The 22,848-nt window shown below is 45.2% G+C and overlaps 1 protein-coding gene across 1 annotated transcript in view; it reads left to right on the top strand.

Annotated features, from left to right (window-relative positions):
* Window positions 1–630: 630 nt before the first annotated feature.
* The window catches only part of LOC137323402 (protein FAM237A-like), a 38,706-nt gene continuing 16,488 nt past the window's right edge, over window positions 631–22,848 (top strand). Inside the window, exon 1 of the mRNA XM_067986881.1 lies at window positions 631–794. The gene's annotated coding sequence lies outside the window, so the exon portion shown is untranslated. The remainder of the gene's footprint in view (window positions 795–22,848) is intronic.

Raw genomic sequence — 22,848 nt, 5'->3', positions numbered from 1 at the left:
GAGGGTTGAGGGGTGTGAGGGACTTGTTGAGGGGTGAGGAGGATGGTGCGAGATAGAATGCAGGCAGCAGAGCCCTGGATGAGCTGAAGTTTATGGAGGGTGGGGGATGGGAGGCCGTCCAGGAGAGAATTGGAATAGTCGAGTCTGGAGACTATTCTGGAGACAAAGGAGTAAGATAAAGTCTCTGATGGCAGATGGCAGGGAGCAGGGAGCTTCCAGCAGACCCCAGATCTACTGAAGTATAAAAGTTAAAGGGTATTTTTACCCACTTAGTACCAGCAACCTCAACTGACATCAGTCACCTCACTCGCTCTCCTCTCCAGACCACAGCCTAGTTTGCATTTATACCAGCTGCAAATACAACCTGAACACACCTTTAATGCCACAGAAATATACTTGGAGATCAGAAAATGCAACTATGACCCAGAGAGAGAGTACAGCATGTAGGAATATGAAATGTATTTGACGAGAACGCAAACAAAAAAACTTGGTTGTAATTTGCATGTAAAGTGACCGACTAGTCTGTGCCTTATCGGATCTGACTTTGGGGGTAAGATGTGCAGAGTTGGGAGAGGGGAGGGACAGAGGGGGCGATGAGAAGAGACTGTGGCTGATTCACAGCGATTAGAAGCACCGTTCTTTTCTCTCTCTCTCTCTCAAGAGCCTGACGTATGTGGCAAAGTGAGTCTCTGGGCTTCAAAAGGGCAACAAAACAGTCAATGAGCATTCAGAGTCCCCGAGGAGCCGCACATAGAGAGACAGCGAGAGAGGTGAACGCCTGCATCTGAGCCAAGGTGAGACTCCAGACTCCAGCTTACGCCCGAGCGATCCGGGGCACAGCGGCAAGTTTTGGACCCGGGATTTGGATTCAGGAAACCGATGGTGGGGGCGGGGAGTCTCCAAGAGTTAGGAATGGGATTAGAATAATAAATAATTATCATTGGGGTGGGGGATAAACTAATAAAAAGATAGAGAAAAAGGAAATAAAATAATGTTAATTAAGTGTATTCTGCACCATACCAGAATAAAATAATCAAAAGTCTTTAGTTTTTTTCAATTATTAAGCGTATTTTAACTAATGCATTTAAACGAATGTATTTTGGTTGCAATAAGACTTCCTTGTTTCCTGGCTAACGCTCCGATCAGTTGCTCCTTCCCTCCCTCCACCTCACACCCTCTCTCACCCTCCCTCCCTCCACCTCACACCCTCCCTCCCTCCCTCCACCTCACACCCTCTCTCACCCTCCCTCCTTCCACCTCACACCCTCTCTCACCCACCCTCCCTCCACCTCACACCCTCCCTCCCTCCCTCCACCTCACACCCTCTCTCACCCTCCCTCCCTCCACCTCACACCCCCTCTCACCCTCCCTCCCTCCACCTCACACCCTCTCTCACCCTCCCTCCACCTCACACCCTCTCTCACCCTCCCTCCACCTCACACCCTCTCTCACCCTCCCTCCCTCCACCTCACACCCTCTCTCACCCTCCCTCCCTCCACCTCACACCCTCTCTCACCCTCCCTCCCTCCACCTCACACCCCCTCTCACCCACCCTCCCTCCACCTCACACCCTCTCTCGCTGGTAGTCCCAATGGGGCTGCACCTTTTCCAATTCTATTTCGGAATTTCCTTTCTGTTTGATCCGCAGACCAGTTTAAAGGGTGTTTTATTTTCGTTTTATTTGATCCGTGGTGTTTAGGGAACGTCTCTAATTCTCACCAAGCCCACCTGCGCTGTGCACAGTTAGTGCTCTTATCCACTTTGTTTGATTGTCATTTTTACCAGAAAAAACAGGAGATTTTTTTTGTACACTGAGTGAAAAGGATGTCAATTAACAGACGGTTCCTATAGTGCAATGTCAGGCTAGAAAAATAACTCAAATTGGCTTTGATTTGGAGATTGAGAGAGATTTGTTCTTGCTTGTTGCCGTGATTCATTTGCAAAGTCATGTCTTTAAATTCAGTGCAGGCAGTTAAAGTGGAGCTTCCGATTGAAACTGCAATTTAAACACAAATAATCTGACCCTCTAAACACAGTGGGAGAGTTTACTCTGGTCCCTGTGTATTAGAGAGACTGTAAACACAGTGGGAGAGTTTACTCTGGACCCTGTGTATTAGAGAGATTGTAAACACAGTGGCAGAGTTTACTCTGGACCCTGTGTATTAGAGAGACTGTAAACACAGTGGGAGAGTTTACTCTGGACCCTGTGTATTAGAGAGACTGTAAACACAGTGGGAGAGTTTACTATGAACCCTGTGTGTTAGAGAGACTGTAAACACAGTGGGAGAGTTTACTCTGGACCCTGTGTGTTAGAGAGACTGTAAATACAGTGGGAGAGTTTACTCTGGACCCTGTGTATTAGAGAGACTGTAAACACAGTGGGAGAGTTTAGTCTGGACCCTACGTATCAGAGAGACTGTAAACACAGTGGGAGAGTTTACTCTGGACCCTGTGTATTAAAGAGACTGTAAACACAGTGGGGGAGTTTGCTCTGAACCCTGTGTGTTAGAGAGACTGTAAACACAGTGGGAGAGTTTACTCTGGACCCTGTGTATTAAAGAGACTGAAAACACAGTGGAGGAGTTTGCTCTGAACCCTGTGTGTTAGAGAGACTGTAAACACAGTGGCAGAGTTTACTCTGGACCCTGTGTATTAAAGAGACTGTAATCACAGTGGGGGAGTTTGCTCTGAACCCTGTGTGTTAGAGAGACTGTAAACACAGTGGGAGAGTTTACTCTGGACCATGTGTGTTAGAGAGACTGTAAACACAGTGGGAGAGTTTACTCTGGACCCTGTGTATTAGAGAGACTGTAAACACAGTGGGGGAGTTTACTCTGGACCCTGTGTATTAAAGAGACTGTAAACACAGTGGGAGAGTTTACTCTGGACCCTGTGTATTAGAGAGACTGTAAACACAGTTGGAGAGTTTACTCTGGACCCTGTGTATTAGAGAGATTGTAAACACAGGGGGAGAGTTTACTCTGGACCCTGTGTATTAGAGAGACTGTAAACACAGTTGGAGAGTTTACTCTGGACCCTGTGTATTAGAGAGATTGTAAACACAGGGGGAAGAGTTTACTCTGGACCCTGTGTATTAGAGAGACTGTAAACACAGGGGGAGAGTTTACTCTGGACCCTGTGTATTAGAGAGACTGTAAACACAGTTGGAGAGTTTACTCTGGACCCTGTGTATTAGAGAGATTGTAAACACAGGGGGAGAGTTTACTCTGGACCCTGTATATTAGAGAGACTGTAAACACTGTGGGAGAGTTTACTCTGAACCCTGTGTGTTAGAGAGACTGTAAACACAGTGGGAGAGTTTACTCTGGACCATGTGTGTTAGAGAGACTGTAAACACAGTGGGAGAGTTTACTCTGGACCCTGTGTATTAGAGAGACTGTAAACACAGTGGGAGAGTTTACTCTGGACCCTGTGTATGAGAGAGACTGTAAACACAGTGGGAGAGTTTACTATGAACCCTGTGTGTTAGAGAGACTGTAAACACAGTGGGGGAGTTTACTCTGGACCCTGTGTGTTAGAGAGACTGTAAACACAGTGGGAGAGTTTACTCTGGACCCTGTGTATTAGAGAGACTGTAAACACAGGGGGAGAGTTTACTCTGGACCCTGTGTATTAGAGAGACTGTAAACACAGTTGGAGAGTTTACTCTGGACCCTGTGTATTAGAGAGACTGTAAACACAGTGGGAGAGTTTACTCTGATGCCTGTGTGTTAGAGAGACTGTAAACACAGTTGGAGAGTTTACTCTGGACCCTGTGTGTTAGAGAGATTGTAAACACAGGGGGAGAGTTTACTCTGGACCCTGTGTATTAGAGAGACTGTAAACACAGGGGGAGAGTTTACTCTGGACCCTGTGTATTAGAGAGATTGTAAACACAGGGGGAGAGTTTACTCTGGACCCTGTGTATTAGAGAGACTGTAAACACAGTGGGAGAGTTTACTCTGGTCCCTGTGTGTTGGAGAGACTGTAAACACAGTGGGAGAGTTTACTCTGGACCCTGTGTATTAGAGAGACTATAAACACAGCGGGGGCGTTTACTCTGGACCCTGTGTATTAGAGAGACTGTAAACACAGTGGGAGAGTTTACTCTGGACCCTGTATGTTAGAGAGACTGTAAACACAGTGGGAGAGTTTACTCTGGTCCCTGTGTGTTGGAGAGACTGTAAACACAGTGAGAGAGTTTACTCTGGACCCTGTGTGTTAGAGAGACTGTAAACACAGGGGGAGAGTTTACTCTGATGCCTGTGTGTTAGAGAGACTGTAAACACAGTGGGAGAGTTTACTCTGGACCCTGTGTATTAGAGAGACTGTAAACACAGTGGGAGAGTTTACGATGAACCCTGTGTGTTAGAGAGACTGTAAACACAGTGGGAGAGTTTACTCTGGACCCTGTGTGTTAGAGAGACTGTAAATACAGTGGGAGAGTTTACTCTGGACCCTGTGTATTAGAGAGACTGTAAACACAGTGGGAGAGTTTACTCTGGACCCTACGTATCAGAGAGACTGTAAACACAGTGGGAGAGTTTACTCTGGACCCTGTGTATTAAAGAGACTGTAAACACAGTGGGGGAGTTTGCTCTGAACCCTGTGTGTTAGAGAGACTGTAAACACAGTGGGAGAGTTTACTCTGGACCCTGTGTATTAAAGAGACTGTAAACACAGTGGGGGAGTTTGCTCTGAACCCTGTGTGTTAGAGAGACTGTAAACACAGTGGGAGAGTTTACTCTGGACCCTGTGTATTAAAGAGACTGTAAACACAGTGGGGGAGTTTGCTCTGAACCCTGTGTGTTAGAGAGACTGTAAACACAGTGGGAGAGTTTACTCTGGACCATGTGTGTTAGAGAGACTGTAAACACAGTGGGAGAGTTTACTCTGGACCCTGTGTATTAAAGAGACTGTAAACACAGTGGGAGAGTTTACTCTGGACCCTGTGTATTAGAGAGACTGTAAACACAGTTGGAGAGTTTACTCTGGACCCTGTGTATTAGAGAGACTGTAAACACAGGGGGAGAGTTTACTCTGGACCCTGTGTATTAGAGAGACTGCAAACACAGTTGGAGAGTTTACTCTGGACCCTGTGTATTAGAGAGATTGTAAACACAGGGGGAGAGTTTACTCTGGACCCTGTGTATTAGAGAGACTGTAAACACAGGGGGAGAGTTTACTCTGGACCCTGTGTATTAGAGAGACTGTAAACACAGTTGGAGAGTTTACTCTGGACCTTGTGTATTAGAGAGATTGTAAACACAGGGGGAGAGTTTACTCTGGACCCTGTATATTAGAGAGACTGTAAACACAGTGGGAGAGTTTACTCTGAACCCTGTGTGTTAGAGAGACTGTAAACACAGTGGGAGAGTTTACTCTGGACCATGTGTGTTAGAGAGACTGTAAACACAGTGGGAGAGTTTACTCTGGACAATGTGTGTTAGAGAGACTGTAAACACAGGGGGAGAGTTTACTCTGGACCCTGTGTATTAGAGAGACTGTAAACACAGTTGGAGAGTTTACTCTGGACCCTGTGTATTAGAGAGATTGTAAACACAGTGGGAGAGTTTACTCTGATGCCTGTGTGTTAGAGAGACTGTAAACACAGTGAGAGAGTTTACTCTGGACCCTGTGTGTTAGAGAGACTGTAAACACAGTGGCAGAGTTTACTCTGGACCCTGTGTGTTAGAGAGACTGTAAACACAGTGGGAGAGTTTACTCTGGACCCTGTGTATTAGAGAGACTGTAAACACAGTGGGAGAGTTTACTCTGGACCCTGTGTATTAGAGAGACTGTAAACACAGTGGGAGAGTTTACTCTGGACCCTGTGTATTAGAGAGACTGTAAACACAGTGGGAGAGTTTACTCTGGTCCCTCTGTGTTGGAGAGACTGTAAACACAGTGAGAGAGTTTACTCTGGACCCTGTGTGTTAGAGAGACTGTAAACACAGTGGGAGAGTTTACTCATGACCCTGTGTATTAAAGAGACTGTAAACACAGGGGGAGAGTTTACTCTGGACCCTGTGTGTCAGAGAGACTGTAAACACAGTGGGAGAGTTTACTCTGGACCCTGTGTGTCAGAGAGACTGTAAACACAGTGGGAGAGTTTACTCTGGTCCCTGTGTGTCAGAGAGACTGTAAACACAGTGGGAGAGTTTACTCTGGACCCTGTGTGTTAGAGACACTGTAAACACAGTGGGAGAGTTTACTCCGGTCCCTGTGTGTTGGAGAGACTGTAAACACAGTGGCAGAGTTTACTCTGGACTCTGTGTATTAGAGAGACTGTAAACACAGGGGGAGAGTTTACTCTGGTCCCTGTGTATTAGAGAGACTGTAAACACAGTGGGAGAGTTTACTCTGGACCCTGTGTATTAGAGAGACTGTAAACACAGTGGGAGAGTTTACTCTGGACCCTGTGTATTAGAGAGACTGTAAACACAGTGGGAGAGTTTACTCTGGACCCTGTGTATTAGAGAGAATGTAAACACAGTGGCAGAGTTTACTCTGGACCCTGTGTATTAGAGAGACTGTAAACACAGGGGGAGAGTTTACTCTGATGCCTGTGTGTTAGAGAGACTGTAAACACAGTGGGAGAGTTTACTCTGGACCCTGTGTGTTAGAGAGACTGTAAATACAGTGGGAGAGTTTACTCTGGACCCTGTGTATTAGAGAGACTGTAAACACAGTGGGAGAGTTTACTCTGGACCCTACTTATCAGAGAGACTGTAAACACAGTGGGGGAGTTTGCTCTGAACCCTGTGTGTTAGAGAGACTGTAAACATAGTGGGAGAGTTTACTCTGGACCATGTGTGTTAGAGAGACTGTAAACACAGTGGGAGAGTTTACTCTGGACCCTGTGTATTAAAGAGACTGTAAACACAGTGGGAGAGTTTACTCTGGACCCTGTGTGTTAGAGAGACTGTAAACACAGTGGGAGAGTTTACTCTGGACCCTGTGTATTAGAGAGACTGTAAACACAGGGGGAGAGTTTACTCTGGACCCTGTGTATTAGAGAGACTGTAAACACAGTTGGAGAGTTTACTCTGGACCCTGTGTATTAGAGAGATTGTAAACACAGGGGGACAGTTCACTCTGGACCCTGTATATTAGAGAGACTGTAAACACAGTGGGAGAGTTTACTCTGAACCCTGTGTGTGAGAGAGACTGTAAACACAGTGGGAGAGTTTACTCTGGACCCTGTGTGTTAGAGAGACTGTAAACACAGTGGGAGAGTTTACTCTGGACCCTGTGTATTAGAGAGACTGTAAACACAGTTGGAGAGTTTACTCTGGACCCTGTGTATTAGAGAGATTGTAAACACAGTGGGAGAGTTTACTCTGGACTCTGTGTATTAGAGAGACTGTAAACACAGGGGGAGAGTTTACTCTGGTCCCTGTGTATTAGAGAGACTGTAAACACAGTGGGAGAGTTTACTCTGGACCCTGTGTATTAGAGAGACTGTAAACACAGTGGGAGAGTTTACTCTGGACCCTGTGTATTAGAGAGACTGTAAACACAGTGGGAGAGTTTACTCTGGACCCTGTGTATTAGAGAGAATGTAAACACAGTGGCAGAGTTTACTCTGGACCCTGTGTATTAGAGAGACTGTAAACACAGGGGACGAGTTTACTCTGATGCCTGTGTGTTAGAGAGACTGTAAACACAGTGGGAGAGTTTACTCTGGACCCTGTGTGTTAGAGAGACTGTAAATACAGTGGGAGAGTTTACTCTGGACCCTGTGTATTAAAGAGACTGTAAACACAGGGGGAGAGTTTACTCTGGACCCTGTGTGTCAGAGAGACTGTAAACACAGTGGGAGAGTTTACTCTGGACCCTGTGTGTCAGAGAGACTGTAAACACAGTGGGAGAGTTTACTCTGGTCCCTGTGTGTCAGAGAGACTGTAAACACAGTGGGAGAGTTTACTCTGGACCCTGTGTGTTAGAGACACTGTAAACACAGTGGGAGAGTTTACTCTGGTCCCTGTGTGTTGGAGAGACTGTAAACACAGTGGCAGAGTTTACTCTGGACTCTGTGTATTAGAGAGACTGTAAACACAGGGGGAGAGTTTACTCTGGTCCCTGTGTATTAGAGAGACTGTAAACACAGTGGGAGAGTTTACTCTGGACCCTGTGTATTAGAGAGACTGTAAACACAGTGGGAGAGTTTACTCTGGACCCTGTGTATTAGAGAGAATGTAAACACAGTGGCAGAGTTTACTCTGGACCCTGTGTATTAGAGAGACTGTAAACACAGGGGGAGAGTTTACTCTGATGCCTGTGTGTTAGAGAGACTGTAAACACAGTGGGAGAGTTTACTCTGGACCCTGTGTGTTAGAGAGACTGTAAATACAGTGGGAGAGTTTACTCTGGACCCTGTGTATTAGAGAGACTGTAAACACAGTGGGAGAGTTTACTCTGGACCCTACTTATCAGAGAGACTGTAAACACAGTGGGGGTGTTTGCTCTGAACCCTGTGTGTTAGAGAGACTGTAAACACAGTGGGAGAGTTTACTCTGGACCATGTGTGTTAGAGAGACTGTAAACACAGTGGGAGAGTTTACTCTGGACCCTGTGTATTAAAGAGACTGTAAACACAGTGGGAGAGTTTACTCTGGACCCTGTGTGTTAGAGAGACTGTAAACACAGTGGGAGAGTTTACTCTGGACCCTGTGTATTAGAGAGACTGTAAACACAGGGGGAGAGTTTACTCTGGACCCTGTGTATTAGAGAGACTGTAAACACAGTTGGAGAGTTTACTCTGGACCCTGTGTATTAGAGAGATTGTAAACACAGTGGGAGAGTTTACTCTGATGCCTGTGTGTTAGAGAGACTGTAAACACAGTGAGAGAGTTTACTCTGGACCCTGTGTGTTGGAGAGACTGTAAACACAGTGGGAGAGTTTACTCTGGACCCTGTGTATTAGAGAGACTATAAACACAGCGGGGGCGTTTACTCTGGACCCTGTGTATCAGAGAGACTGTAAACACAGTGGGAGAGTTTACTCTGGTCCCTGTGTGTCAGAGAGACTGTAAACACAGTCGGAGAGTTTACTCTGGACCCTGTGTGTTAGAGACACTGTAAACACAGTGGGAGAGTTTACTCTGGTCCCTGTGTGTTGGAGAGACTGTAAACACAGTGGGAGAGTTTACTCTGGACCCTGTGTGTCAGAGAGACTGTAAACACAGTGGGAGAGTTTACTCTGGACCCTGTGTATTAGAGAGACTGTAAACACAGTGGGAGAGTTTACTCTGGACCCTACGTATTAAAGAGAATGTAAACACAGTGAGAGAGTTTACTCTGGTCCCTGTGTGTCAGAGAGACTGTAAACACAGTGGGAGAGTTTACTCTGGACCCTGTGTGTTAGAGACACTGTAAACACAGTGGGAGAGTTTACTCTGGTCCCTGTGTGTTGGAGAGACTGTAAACACAGTGGGAGAGTTTACTCTGGACCCTGTGTGTCAGAGAGACTGTAAACACAGTGGGAGAGTTTACTCTGGACCCTGTGTGTTAGAGACACTGTAAACACAGTTGGAGAGTTTACTCTGGTCCCTGTGTGTTGGAGAGACTGTAAACACAGTGGGAAAGTTTACTCTGGACCCTGTGTGTCAGAGAGACTGTAAACACAGTGGGAGAGTTTACTCTGGACCCTGTGTGTTGGAGAGACTGTAAACACAGTGGGAGAGTTTACTCTGGACCCTGTGTGTCAGAGAGACTGTAAACACAGTGGGAGAGTTTACTCTGGTCCCTGTGTGTTGGAGAGACTGTAAACACAGTGGGAGAGTTTACTCTGGTCCCTGTGTGTCAGAGAGACTGTAAACACAGTGGGAGAGTTTACTCTGGACCCTGTGTGTCAGAGAGACTGTAAACACAGTGGGAGAGTTTACTCTGGTCCCTGTGTGTCAGAGAGACTGTAAACACAGTGGGAGAGTTTACTCTGGACCCTGTGTATTAGAGAGACTGTAAACACAGTGGGAGAGTTTACTCTGGACCCTGTGTATTAGAGAGACTGTAAACACAGTGGGAGAGTTTACTCTGGACCCTACGTATCAGAGAGACTGTAAACACAGTGGGGGAGTTTGCTCTGAACCCTGTGTATTAGAGAGACTGTAAACACAGGGGGAGAGTTTACTCTGGACCCTGTATATTAGAGAGACTGTAAACACAGTGGGAGAGTTTACTCTGGACCCTGTGTATTAAAGAGACTGTAAACACAGTGAGAGAGTTTACTCTGGACCCTGTGTGTTAGAGAGACTGTAAACACAGTGGGAGAGTTTACTCTGGACCCTGTGTATTAAAGAGACTTTTAACACAGTGAGAGAGTTTACTCTGGACCCTGTGTGTTAGAGAGACTGTAAACACAGTGGGAGAGTTTACTCTGGACACTGTGTATTAAAGAGACTGTAAACACAGTGAGAGAGTTTACTCTGGACCCTGTGTGTTGGAGAGACTGTAAACACAGTGGGAGAGTTTACTCTGGACCCTGTGTATTAAAGAGACTGTAAACACAGGGGGAGAGTTTACTCTGGACCCTGTGTGTTAGAGAGACTGTAAACACAGTGGGAGAGTTTACCCTGGACCCTGTGCATTAAAGAGACTGTAAACACAGTGGGAGAGTTTACTCTGGACCCTGTGTATTAAAGAGACTGTAAACACAGGGGGAGATTTTACTCTGGACCCTGTGTGTTAGAGAGACTGTAAACACAGTGGGAGAGTTTACTCTGGACCCTGTGTGTTCGAGAGACTGTAAACACAGTGGGAGAGTTTACTCTGGACCCTGTGTATTAAAGAGACTGTAAACACAGGGGGAGAGTTTACTCTGGACCCTGTGTATTAAAGACATTGTAAACAGAGTGGGAGTGTTTACTCTGGACCCTGTGTATTAGAGAGACTGTAAACACAGGGGGAGAGTTTACTCTGGACCCTGTGTATTAAAGAGACTGTAAACACAGGGGGAGAGTTTACTCTGGACCCTGTATATTAGAGAGACTGTAAACACAGTGGGAGAGTTTACTCTGGACCCTGTGTATTAAAGAGACTGTAAACACAGTGGGAGAGTTTACTCTGGACCCTGTGTATTAGTGAGACTGTAAACACAGGGGGAGAGTTTACTCTGGACCCTGTGTATTAAAGAGATTGTAAACACAGTGGGAGAGTTTACTCTGGACCCTGTGTATTAGAGAGACTGTAAACACAGTGGGAGAGTTTACTCTGGACCCTGTGTATTAGAGAGACTGTAAACACAGGGGGAGAGTTTACTCTGGACCCTGTGTATTAGAGAGACTGTAAACACAGTGGGAGAGTTTACTCTGGACCCTGTGTATTAGAGAGACTGTAAACACAGGGGGAGAGTTTACTCTGGACCCTGTGTATTAGAGAGACTGTAAACACAGTGGGAGAGTTTACTCTGGACCCTGTGTGTCAGAGAGACTGTAAACACAGTGGGAGAGTTTACTCTGGACCCTGTGTATTAGAGAGACTGTAAACACAGTGGGAGAGTTTACTCTGGACCCTGTGTATTAGAGAGACTGTAAACACAGTGGGAGAGTTTACTCTGGACCCTGTATATTAGAGAGACTGTAAACACAGTGGGAGAGTTTACTCTGGACCCTGTGTATGAGACACAGTCTAAACAGAGTGATGTGGAGATGCCGGTGATGGACTGGGGTGGACAAATGTAAGGAATCTTACAACACCAGGTTATAGTCCAACAGTTTTATTTGAAAATAACAAGCTTTCGGAGGCTTTCTCCTTCATCACTCACCTGACGAAGGAGAAAGCCTCCGAAAGCTTGTGATTTTCAAATAAAACTGTTGGACTATAACCTGGTGTTGTAAGATTCCTTACATCTAAACAGAGTGGAAGACTTTACTCTGGTCTCTGTGTTAGAGAGACTGTAAACACAGTGGGAGAGTTTACTCTGGACCCTGTGTGTTAGAGAGACTGTAAACACAGTGGGAGAGTTTACTCTGGTCCCTGTGTGTTGGAGAGACTGTAAACACAGTGGGAGAGTTTACTCTGATGCCTGTGTATTAGAGAGACTGTAAACACAGTGGGAGAGTTTACTCTGGACCCTGTGTTTTAGAGAGACTGTAAACACAGTGGCAGAGTTTACTCTGGTCTCTATGTGTTGGAGAGACTGTAAACACAGGGGGAGAGTTTACTCTGGACCCTGTGTGTTAGAGAGACTGTAAACACAGTGGGAGAGTTTACTCTGGACCCTGTGTATTAGAGAGACTGTAAACACAGGGGGAGTGTTTACTCTGGACCCTGTGTATTAGAGAGACTTTAAACATGGTGGGGGAGTTTACTCTGGACCCTGTGTGTTAGAGAGACTGTAAACATGGTGGGGGAGTTTACTCTGGACCCTGTGTATTAGAGAGACTGTAAACACAGTGGGAGAGTTTACTCTGGTCCCTGTGTGTTAGAGAGACTGTGAACACAGTGGGGGAGTTTACTCTGGACCCTGTGTATTAGAGAGACTGTAAACACAGTGGGAGAGTTTACTCTGGACCCTGTGTGTTAGAGAGACTGTAAACACAGTGGGAGAGTTTACTCTGGTCCCTGTGTGTTAGAGAGACTGTAAACACAGTGGGAGAGTTTACTCTGGACCCTGTGTATTAGAGAGACTGTAAACACAGTGGGGGAGTTTACTCTGGACCCTGTGTATTAGAGAGACTGTAAACACAGTGGGAGAGTTTACTCTGGACCCTGTGTGTTAGAGAGACTGTAAACACAGTGGGAGAGTTTACTCTGGTCCCTGTGTGTTAGAGAGACTGTAAACACAGTGGGAGAGTTTACTCTGGACCCTGTGTGTTAGAGAGACTGTAAACACAGTGGGAGAGTTTACTCTGGACCCTGTGTGTTAAAGAGACTGTAAACACAGTGGGAGAGTTTACTCTGGACCCTGTGTATTAGAGAGACTGTAAACACAGTGGGAGAGTTTACTCTGGACCCTGTATATTAGAGAGACTGTAAACACAGTGGGAGAGTTTACTCTGGACCCTGTGTATGAGACACACTCTAAACAGAGTGATGTGGAGATGCCGGTGATGGACTGGGGTGGACAAATGTAAGGAATCTTACAACACCAGGTTATAGTCCAACAGTTTTATTTGAAAATAACAAGCTTTCGGAGGCTTTCTCCTTCATCACTCACCTGACGAAGGAGAAAGCCTCCGAAAGCTTGTGATTTTCAAATAAAACTGTTGGACTATAACCTGGTGTTGTAAGATTCCTTACATCTAAACAGAGTGGAAGACTTTACTCTGGTCTCTGTGTTAGAGAGACTGTAAACACAGTGGGAGAGTTTACTCTGGACCCTGTGTGTTAGAGAGACTGTAAACACAGTGGGAGAGTTTACTCTGGTCCCTGTGTGTTGGAGAGACTGTAAACACAGTGGGAGGGTTTACTCTGATGCCTGTGTATTAGAGAGACTGTAAACACAGTGGGAGAGTTTACTCTGGTCTCTGTGTTAGAGAGACTGTAAACACAGTGGGAGAGTTTACTCTGGACCCTGTGTGTTAGAGAGACTGTAAACACAGTGGGAGAGTTTACTCTGGTCCCTGTGTGTTGGAGAGACTGTAAACACAGTGGGAGAGTTTACTCTGATGCCTGTGTATTAGAGAGACTGTAAACACAGTGGGAGAGTTTACTCTGGACCCTGTGTTTTAGAGAGACTGTAAACACAGTGGCAGAGTTTACTCTGGACCCTGTATATTAGAGAGACTGTAAACACAGTGGGAGAGTTTACTCTGGACCCTGTGTATGAGACACACTCTAAACAGAGTGATGTGGAGATGCCGGTGATGGACTGGGCTGGACAAATGTAAGGAATCTTACAACACCAGGTTATAGTCCAACAGTTTTATTTGAAAATAACAAGCTTTCGGAGGCTTTCTCCTTCATCACTCACCTGACGAAGGAGAAAGCCTCCGAAAGCTTGTGATTTTCAAATAAAACTGTTGGACTATAACCTGGTGTTGTAAGATTCCTTACATCTAAACAGAGTGGAAGACTTTACTCTGGTCTCTGTGTTAGAGAGACTGTAAACACAGTGGGAGAGTTTACTCTGGACCCTGTGTGTTAGAGAGACTGTAAACACAGTGGGAGAGTTTACTCTGGTCCCTGTGTGTTGGAGAGACTGTAAACACAGTGGGAGAGTTTACTCTGATGCCTGTGTATTAGAGAGACTGTAAACACAGTGGGAGAGTTTACTCTGGACCCTGTGTTTTAGAGAGACTGTAAACACAGTGGCAGAGTTTACTCTGGTCTCTATGTGTTGGAGAGACTGTAAACACAGGGGGAGAGTTTACTCTGGACCCTGTGTGTTAGAGAGACTGTAAACACAGTGGGAGAGTTTACTCTGGACCCTGTGTATTAGAGAGACTGTAAACACAGGGGGAGTGTTTACTCTGGACCCTGTGTATTAGAGAGACTTTAAACATGGTGGGGGAGTTTACTCTGGACCCTGTGTGTTAGAGAGACTGTAAACATGGTGGGGGAGTTTACTCTGGACCCTGTGTATTAGAGAGACTGTAAACACAGTGGGAGAGTTTACTCTGGTCCCTGTGTGTTAGAGAGACTGTGAACACAGTGGGGGAGTTTACTCTGGACCCTGTGTATTAGAGAGACTGTAAACACAGTGGGAGAGTTTACTCTGGACCCTGTGTGTTAGAGAGACTGTAAACACAGTGGGAGAGTTTACTCTGGTCCCTGTGTGTTAGAGAGACTGTAAACACAGTGGGAGAGTTTACTCTGGACCCTGTGTATTAGAGAGACTGTAAACACAGTGGGGGAGTTTACTCTGGACCCTGTGTATTAGAGAGACTGTAAACACAGTGGGAGAGTTTACTCTGGACCCTGTGTGTTAGAGAGACTGTAAACACAGTGGGAGAGTTTACTCTGGTCCCTGTGTGTTAGAGAGACTGTAAACACAGTGGGAGAGTTTACTCTGGACCCTGTGTGTTAGAGAGACTGTAAACACAGTGGGAGAGTTTACTCTGGACCCTGTGTGTTAAAGAGACTGTAAACACAGTGGGAGAGTTTACTCTGGACCCTGTGTATTAGAGAGACTGTAAACACAGTGGGAGAGTTTACTCTGGACCCTGTATATTAGAGAGACTGTAAACACAGTGGGAGAGTTTACTCTGGACCCTGTGTATGAGACACACTCTAAACAGAGTGATGTGGAGATGCCGGTGATGGACTGGGGTGGACAAATGTAAGGAATCTTACAACACCAGGTTATAGTCCAACAGTTTTATTTGAAAATAACAAGCTTTCGGAGGCTTTCTCCTTCATCACTCACCTGACGAAGGAGAAAGCCTCCGAAAGCTTGTGATTTTCAAATAAAACTGTTGGACTATAACCTGGTGTTGTAAGATTCCTTACATCTAAACAGAGTGGAAGACTTTACTCTGGTCTCTGTGTTAGAGAGACTGTAAACACAGTGGGAGAGTTTACTCTGGACCCTGTGTGTTAGAGAGACTGTAAACACAGTGGGAGAGTTTACTCTGGTCCCTGTGTGTTGGAGAGACTGTAAACACAGTGGGAGGGTTTACTCTGATGCCTGTGTATTAGAGAGACTGTAAACACAGTGGGAGAGTTTACTCTGGTCTCTGTGTTAGAGAGACTGTAAACACAGTGGGAGAGTTTACTCTGGACCCTGTGTGTTAGAGAGACTGTAAACACAGTGGGAGAGTTTACTCTGGTCCCTGTGTGTTGGAGAGACTGTAAACACAGTGGGAGAGTTTACTCTGATGCCTGTGTATTAGAGAGACTGTAAACACAGTGGGAGAGTTTACTCTGGACCCTGTGTTTTAGAGAGACTGTAAACACAGTGGCAGAGTTTACTCTGGTCTCTATGTGTTGGAGAGACTGTAAACACAGGGGGAGAGTTTACTCTGGACCCTGTGTGTTAGAGAGACTGTAAACACAGTGGGAGAGTTTACTCTGGACCCTGTGTATTAGAGAGACTGTAAACACAGGGGGAGTGTATACTCTGGACCCTGTGTATTAGAGAGACTTTAAACATGGTGGGGGAGTTTACTCTGGACCCTGTGTGTTAGAGAGACTGTAAACATGGTGGGGGAGTTTACTCTGGACCCTGTGTATTAGAGAGACTGTAAACACAGTGGGAGAGTTTACTCTGGTCCCTGTGTGTTAGAGAGACTGTAAACACAGTGGGGGAGTTTACTCTGGACCCTGTGTATTAGAGAGACTGTAAACACAGTGGGAGAGTTTACTCTGGACCCTGTGTGTTAGAGAGACTGTAAACACAGTGGGAGAGTTTACTCTGGTCCCTGTGTGTTAGAGAGACTGTAAACACAGTGGGAGAGTTTACTCTGGACCCTGTGTATTAGAGAGACTGTAAACACAGTGGGGGAGTTTACTCTGGACCCTGTGTATTAGAGAGACTGTAAACACAGTGGGAGAGTTTACTCTGGACCCTTTGTGTTAGAGAGACTGTAAACACAGTGGGAGAGTTTACTCTGGTCCCTGTGTGTTAGAGAGACTGTAAACACAGTGGGAGAGTTTACTCTGGACCCTGTGTGTTAGAGAGACTGTAAACACAGTGGGAGAGTTTACTCTGGACCCTGTGTGTTAAAGAGACTGTAAACACAGTGGGAGAGTTTACTCTGGACCCTGTGTATTAGAGAGACTGTAAACACAGTGGGAGAGTTTACTCTGGACCCTGTGTATTAGAGAGACTGTAAACACAGGGGGAGAGTTTACTCTGGACCCTGTGTGTTAAAGAGACTGTAACCACAGTGAGAGAGTTTACTCTGGACCCTGTGTATTAGAGAGACTGTAACCACAGTGAGAGAGTTTACTCTGGACCCTGCGTGTTAGAGAGACTGTAAACACAGTGGGGGAGTTTACTCTTGACCCTGTGTGTTAGAGAGACTGTAAACACAGTGGGGGAGTTTACTCTGGACCCTGTGTATTAGAGAGACTGTAAACACAGTGGGAGAGTTTACTCTGGACCCTGTGTGTTAGAGGGACTGTAAACACAGTGGGAGAGTTTACTCTGATGCCCGTGTGTTAGAGAGACTGTAAACACAGGGGGAGAGTTTACTCTGATGCCCGTGTGTTAGACACACTCTATATATCGCCGTTTCTTCATCCTGGAGCTCCTTTCCGAACAGCACTGTGGGAGAACAGTCACCACACGGACTGCAACGGTTCAAGAAGGCGGCTCACCACCACCTTCTCAAGGGCAATTAAGGATGGGCAATAAATGCCGGCCTTGCCAGCGATGCCCACATCCCATGAACGAATAAAAAAAAACTGGTCCCAATATCCCAGGAATCTAAAGTCCTCTCTGCTACACCATCTCTCCAGTCACGCATTCATCTGCTGTATCCTCCTATTTCTATTCTCGCTAGCGCGTGGCATTGGAAATAATCCGGAGATTACTACCTTTCAAGGTCCTGCTTTTTAATCTCTTTCCTAACTCCTTAAAATCTGCCCGCAGGACCTCATCCCTCTTTCTATCTATTTTGTTGGTACCGATATGGACCACAATCTGGCTGTTAACCCTCCCCCTCCAGAATGTTCTGCAGCCACTCAGTGACATCCTTGACCCTGGCACCAGGGAGGCAACATACCATCCTGGAATCAGGTCTGTGGTCGCAGAAATGCCTGTCCATTCCCCTAACTATAGAATCCCCTATCACTGTTGCTCTCCTGACCTTTCTTCTCCCCGCTGTACAGCTGAGCTACCCATGATGCTATGGTCTAGGCACTAACTGCACTCCCCAGAGGAACCCTCTCCCTCACCAGTATTCAGAAATGAATACTGGTTAGAGTGTGAGATGTCCTCAGGAGACTCCTGCACTACCTGCCTGGTCCTCCTTGTCTGTCTGGCAATCACCCAGTCCCTCTCTGCCTCCGCTGTCTTAAGCTGCGGTGTGACCACCTCCTGAAACATGCTATCCACGTAGCTCTCAGCCTCGCGGATGCACTGCAGTGATGCCAGCTGTTGCTCAAGTACCGAAATCCGGAGCTCGAGCTCCTCCGGCTGACGACACTTCCTGCACATGTGGTTGTCCAGGACATGGGAAGTGTCCTGGAGTTCCCACATGGCACAGGATGTGCGTTCAATGGTAAACACAGTGGGAGAGTTTAGTTTGGCCCCTGTGTGTTGGAGAGACTGTAAACACGGTGGGAGGATTTTCTCTGGTCCCTGTGTGTTGGAGACCTGTAAATACAGTGGGAGTGTTTCTTCTGGTGATTATTATATTGCACGCGCAGTGGAACATTGGTCCTATCGAGGCTGCACGATAGCTTCATCCAACTGATAATGGAAATGATTTCATGACAGCTGACTGCTTAGGAACAGGAGTATCTGGCTTGTAAGCCCGAATCTGAATTTGGCCTGGTCAGTTTAAGCATTCGAGATCTGCAGGGGTATCTCTGCACCAAAATCAAAAGTGGGGAAAGAGTATAATTGCTTTCCACATATTTCAAGGCTGTTATAACTGCTGTTTGGTTCAGTAGATTTCCACTCCTAATTTACCACTCCTCAATAAAATTGTTAAATTAAATGGGTTCACAAGATAAACTATGGAAGTGATAGGCCATTCAGCCCTTCGAACTCACCCATCCGGAAAGCCCCTTCAGTGCTCCCCCTCCCTCACAGCATCCAAGAGTTTCTTAAATGATTCCAGAGTTTTTGCCTCCACCAGGCTACCCGGGGTCCCATCCCATGTGTTGATCACTCCTAGGGTGAAGAAGAACTTGTGTATTCCAAGACTAGCGCTGTTCCTAAATTTGGCTTTCACCAACTTGAACTTGTGTCCCCTTGTCTCTACTGTGGCGGTTTAATCTGAAAAGTTCTGGGCACAGTTCACGATGAAGTAGAGCAATATATCTGATTGTTGAATGCTGAGAAAGTCCTTCCATTATGGAAGGGTTACAAGTGTTATTGGAGAGGTTGAGATGACACCATTTATTCCCCCTCATTCAGATTCCTGGGGCATTGGGACCAGTTCTGGGGCAGGAGGGACCTGTACAGGGCTGAACCAATGTTCTCGCTGGGAGGTTAATTAGTGCTGTGGGGGAGGGTTTAAACTAATTTGGCAGGGGGAGGGGAACCAGCAGCAGAGAGGAGACACAAGATGCATAGAAAACTAGGAGGGACGTACAACAACAGAACAAAGAATTGTGTAGAAACAGCAGGAATTAGATGAGGAAAAAAATCAAAGTGCACTAGCATGGTGTTGGAACGTATGTCTGTTAACGCGAGTAATGTTACAAATAAGGTTTTTGAGCTACAGGCGCAAGTTGCCACATGGGGTTATGATATGGTGACTGTAACCGCACCTGGAATACTGCATACAGTTTTGGTCTCCATACTTAAGAAAAGACATACTTGCTCTTGAGGCAGTACAAAGAAGGTTCACTCGGTTAATCCCGGGGATGAGGGGGTGGACATATGAGGAGAGGTTGAGTAGATTGGGACTCTACTCATTGGAGTTCAGAAGAATGAGAGGCGATCTTATTGAAACATATAAGATTGTGAAGGGGCTTGATCGGGTGGATGCGGTAAGGATGTTCCCAAGGATGGGTGAAACTAGAACTAGGGGGCATAATCTTAGAATAAGGGGCTGCTCTTTCAAAACTGAGATGAGGAGAAACTTCTTCAGTCAGAGGGTAGTAGGTCTGTGGAATTTGCTGCCCCAGGAAGCTGTGGAAGCTACATCATTAAATAAATTTAAAACAGAAATAGACAGTTTCCTAGAAGTAAAGGGAATTAGGGGTTACGGGGAGGAAATTGGACATGTTTTTAGATTTGAGGTTAGGATCAGATCAGCCATGATCTTATTGAATGGCGGAGCAGGCTCGAGGAGCCGATTGGCCTACTCCTGCTCCTATTTCTTATGTTCTTATGTAACGGAGACCTGGCTCAAACATAGGCAGGAATCAGAACTCAACATTCCCGGCTACAATGTATTCAGGAGGGATGGGGAAGGAAAAAAGACAGGAGTGGGGAAGGGGAGGTAGTGGCAGTATTGATCAAGGATAATATTACAGTTCTACAGAGGGATATTATACTAGAGGGTTCAAAGACTGAATCTATTTGGTTAGAGTTAAGGAACTGGAAAGTGGGTTGTTACATTGCTGGGTATTTACTATAGACCCCCAAATATTGAGAAGGAGCAAATCTGTAGGCAAATTTCAGAGAAATATAAAAATAATAGAGCAGTAATAGTAAGGGACTTCAATTACCCTAATATGGACTGGGGAAAAAAGTGTAAAGGGCAAGGAGGGTGAAAAATTCCTAAAATGTATACAGGAGAACTTTCTTAAACCAGTATGTTTCTAGCCCAACGAGGAGCTAGTTCTAGGAAATGAAGTAGGGCATATGGAGTGTGTTTCATTGGGACATCTGGGTAATGGTGATCATAATATAATTAGGTTTAAGGTAGTTACAGAAAGGGACAAAGAAAAATCAACATTGAAAGTACGCAACTAGAAGAGAGTCAATTTCAGTGATCTGAGAAGGGATCTAGCACAGATAGACTGGAAACAAAGATTGGCCAGGAAAACAGTAAATGAGCAATGGTAGGCATTCAAGGCGGAGATAGTTTGGGTACAAACCAAGCATTCCCATAAGGAGGAAAGATAGGGCATCCAAAGCTAGAACTCCCTGGAAGACAAAGGAAATGGAGGTTAAAGTAAAACAGAAAAAGGAGGTTTATGACAAATATCAGGTGCCGAATACAGTAGAAAACCAGGCAGAATACAGAGAGTGCAGGGGGAAATTGAAAAAAGATAAAAGTATGGCAAAGAGAGAATATGAGAAAAGATTAGTGGGTAATATAAAAGGGAGACCAAAAGTCTTTTATAGTTTAAAGTAAAAAGATAGTTAAAGGAATGGTGGGGCCGATTAGGGACAAAAAAGGAAATCTTCTTGTTGAGGCAGAGGGCATGACTGAGGTACTGAATGAGGACTTTGCATCTGTCTTTACAGAAGAAGAGGATGAAGTTATTGTCGCAGTAGAGGAGGAGGGAATAGAGATATTGGATAGGACAAAAATAGGTAGAAAGGAGGTGCTAAATAGGTTTAGTTAACAAGACCCTCGGTCCAGTTGAGATGCATCCTAGGTTGCTGAGGGAAGCTAGGGTGGAGATAGCAGAAACTCTGACCATAATCTTTCAATCCTCTTTGGATATGGGAGTGGTGCCAACAAGGTAGATGAATTAATGGCACAAATAGAGATAAATGGGTTTGATCTAGTAGCCATTACTGGGACATGGTTGCAAGGTAACCAAGGTTGGGAACTAAATATTCCAGGGTATTTGACTTTTCGAAAAGACAGACAAAATGAAAAAGGAGTTGGGGGTAGGGGGGGGGGGTAGCCATGATAATAAAGGATGACATAAAGACAGTAGTGAGAAAGGATCTTGACTCGGAAGATCAGGAAGTAGAATCAGAATGGGTGGAGATAAGAAATAACAGGGGGCAGAAAACATTGGCGGGTTTATAGGCCCCTAACAGTAGTTATACTGATGGACAGATTATTAATCAAGAAATAAGAGGAGCTTGTAACAAGGGTAATGCAATAATCATGGGGGACTTTAATCTTCATATAAACTGGGCAAATCAAATTGGTAAAAGTAGTCTGGAGGACAAGTTCATGGAATGCATTCAAGACAGTTTCCTAGAACAATACGTCATGGAACCAACCAGGGTACAGGCTATTTTAGATCTTGTCTTGTGTAATGAGACAGGATTAATTAGTAATCTCATAATAAAGGATCCTCTGGGGAAGAGTGATCACAATATGACAGAATTTCACATTGAGTTCGAGAGTGACGTACCTAAGTCCGAAACTAGAGTCTTAAACTTAAACTAAGCCAATTACATAGTTGTGAGGGGCAAGTTGGCTACGGTTGATTGGGAAATTAGATTAAAGGATATGACAGCAGATAAGCAATGGCGAACATTTAAAGAAATATTTCATAGTTCTCAGCGAATATACATTCCATTGGGGAATAAAAACTCCACGGGAAAAGTGATCCATCTGTGGCTAACTAAAGAAGTTAAGGATAATATTAAGTTAAAAGAAGAGGCTTATAATGTTGCCAAGAAGAGTAGTAAGCCTGAGGATTGGGAGAGTTTTAGAAACTAGCAAAGGATGACCAAAAAATTGTTAAAGAGGGAGAAAATAGAATATGAGAGTAAACTAGCAAGAAATATGAAAACATATTGTAAGAGCTTCTACAAGTACGTAAAAAGGAAGAGAGTAACGAAAGTAAAGTAGGTCCCATAGAGGCTGAGACAGGAGGAATTAGGCCAATTAGTGATGGGCAATAAATGCTGGCCTTGCCAGTGACGCCCATATCCCCTAATGAATATTTTAAAAATCATAATGGGGAATAAGGAAATGGCAGAGACGTTAAACAAATATTTTGTATCTGTCTTCACAGTGGAAGACACAAAAAACATACCAGAAATAATGGGGAACCAAGGGTCTAATGAGAGTGAGGAACTTAAAGTAATTAATATTAGTAAAGAAAAAGTACTGGAGGAATTAATGGGACTAAAAGCCGACAAATCCCCTGGACCTGATGGCCTACATCCTAGGGTTCTAAAAGAGGTGGCTGCAGAGATAGTGGATGCATTGGTTCCATTGATCTTCCAAAATTCCCTAGATTCCAGAACGGTCCCAGGAAGGTAGCAAATGTAACACCGATATTCAAGAAAGGAGGGAGCAGAAAACAGGGAACTGTAGGCCAGTTAGCCTGACATCAGTAGTCTGGGAAAATGCTGGAATCTATTATTAAGGACGTGGTAACAGGACACTTAGAAAATCATAATATGATTAGGCAGAG

Source organism: Heptranchias perlo, chromosome 7, assembly GCF_035084215.1.
Source record: "Heptranchias perlo isolate sHepPer1 chromosome 7, sHepPer1.hap1, whole genome shotgun sequence".
Classification (NCBI taxonomy): Eukaryota; Metazoa; Chordata; class Chondrichthyes; order Hexanchiformes; family Hexanchidae; genus Heptranchias; species Heptranchias perlo.
The sequence above is the reverse complement of the archived record's forward strand: the minus strand, read 5'-3'. Positions and strand labels throughout refer to the sequence as shown.